Source organism: Asparagus officinalis, unplaced genomic scaffold (assembly GCF_001876935.1).
Source record: "Asparagus officinalis unplaced genomic scaffold, Aspof.V1 AsparagusV1_Un882, whole genome shotgun sequence".
Lineage (NCBI taxonomy): Eukaryota > Viridiplantae > Streptophyta > Magnoliopsida > Asparagales > Asparagaceae > Asparagus > Asparagus officinalis.
In genome coordinates, this window is record NW_017973141.1 from 24,321 (window position 1) to 26,923 (window position 2,603).

Below are 2,603 nucleotides of genomic sequence, written 5' to 3' on the forward strand. Positions count from 1 at the left end.
AAAACTTCTGTTTTGCAAAATCGATCTCATTTTGGCTAGCAGACCAAAATAAGGTCGATTTTGCTAATTTTATTATCAAACAGTCAATTATGCTTAAATTATTTTCATAAAGGTTTATTTTAAAAATTTATCCTTCTTAAAATTGAACAATTCACATAAAGAAATTGTACAATAGTTGAAGCATAAATTTCACAAAATTCCCTTAAGTTTGGTAGTCATTTAGATAACTCAGCCTAAGTTTAATAATGTCACTTAATCTTTATTACGTTTGATTAACTCCCCTAAAATTTAAAAATGTCATTTAATTCATCTTATGTTTTGTCAAATACTTTCACATTAAACCTTTAATTTAGAGTGATAGTTTTAATTAATTTAATTTTATAATTGTAGCCATTGAAATGCTTTAACCATTACCCAGTGAGATTTAACCTGGAGTTGCTTTTATACTATGTCAATGTCTCATCTAACCATTACACTAGAACTCTGAAATTGTAGTGATGATTGTAGGTTATATTTTTATATTCTGACAATAGTACTAAATTGAAAAGTGGTCTTTTTACCACTTCAATTTTCACTATTAGGGGTTAGGTTTAACTTATATTTTTAAAATCAAGGGGGTTTATATCAAAATGAGCCAAATTTAATGAGGATTAGCCGTGACATTTTTAAGGTTAGAGGGTTATCTCAAAACGGCATTAATGAAGTGGGCTTTTGAGAATTTACTCATACTTTTGTATACGCATAAATAATTTCGGCTATGAAAATAAATAAAGCAAATAAGCCTTCTACATGTGCTCGCCTATCATTAGAAAGTCAAAATTTATTTTGGCAACCCTACCCTAACCGCCCCGTGGAATCATGAATCTGATATTTATATATATAGGGATCCATTCCCAATAGGACCGGGTCTCTGCCCACTTGCACTGCAAAGAAATAAAAACATCACCTCTTCCGAGCTAGAATTCTCTCAGAATACGTCTCCTGATTACTCCTAGCCCACTTGTTTAATCAAACTATTCCTCAAGTACCTTTCTTTGTTTTTTGTGTGGATAAACTTCAAGATAACAATTAAGAATCAAATTAGACTAGAATCAAATTAGACTAAGTAGCACTTACATTCCCTATTGTTTCACCGACTTACGTACCTCAGCTTGTATTTTGATAGCAAAAAAACATCCTAAATTTTTTTAAACATACAGTTATATGCCCTCGACTTTTAGACAGCACTCAAATATCCTAAAAGCTTTTACAACTAGTGTTGGTCTCAGGCGTGGAGACCCAAACCTGAAATAAAACAAACGAAGAAAACAAGAAAACATGGGTTGGTCGACCGACGGACCCGGTCCGGTCGACTGCGACGTCTGTAGGAAAACAACCAGAAAACTACTCTCTGGTCGGTCGACCGCGGGAGCAATGCTGGTCGACCGAAAACATGCACGACAACCCTGTAGGAAGTTGTCGCTTTGACCGGTCGACCGACTAGCATAGTCCATTCGACCGAAGTTAGTTTTTTACAGTTTCCTAATTCGTTTTGGAAATTGTTTTGGGCTGGGATCCTATATATACCTAAAACATTTTTAGGGTTTGTACAACACCTGAAAAAGAGGGTTTTGAGATGATTCTTTCAGAGAGATCTCAGAGAGATAAAAATCTATTTGTGGGCATTGTAATCTTCTTCAAATTAATCAATGAATTGTGTAGTGTTGCTCCCGAGGATGTAGGCACGTTGCCGAACCTCGTTAAATCTGGCGTGTTCCTTCTTGTTTATCTTTTCTGCTATTTTTCTTTTATTTGCGGTGAATTTCCTACTTGCTAAACTCTTAGCACCAGATCAGGAAGGGCACGTGTTCGGTTGATTGTTTCGAATCCCCAACAACTAGCACTTAAATAACTTGATATTTTTAAAACTTGCACATAAATATCCTAAATTATGCAAACTTGAGGGTATTTAAGTGTAAGTTTTAAATTTTTTAGGGTATTTGAATTCTATTAAAAATATGTGCAAGTTGAAAAATTTTAAAATATTTTCTCGCTGCTAAATACAAATGAGGGTATATAAATGGAAAGTAGATGAAATAATAGGGTATAGGCGGGGTGGTCCGACTACGCTGCGCACGGGATCAGTAAGATTTACAAACATGAAAGTTTGCTCGCAGCACGCACCATCGAGATTCTTGATAAGAACAAATTCCTCAAGCACAAGATGGGCAACGGCATGATTTGCTAATCCTTGCGGCGCCATATACGTTGAAACGAGCCCATCTTGAAATTTGCGATATTATCTAATTTCTCAATTTCATATAATTGATCATCCATTCTTACCCAATCGAAAGTATCACACGTAAAATAGGGTGTTCTCTTCCTTCTTTTATGCTTCTTATATTTGTGTAACTCGTTGCAAGTAATTTATAGATTGGGAAAAGAGTGAAGAGGAACGATTCTTGTATTTGGGCCCACAAATCCGACGAAACACGGTCCCTCTTCATCGATATTCCATCACAGGAAATTGACAGAGAAGAACACCGAAGTGGGACCGACGACGCCGGATATTCCTCTAGAAGCCAAGGATGACGCTAACCACCGGCGAGAATTCTGAGATGCAG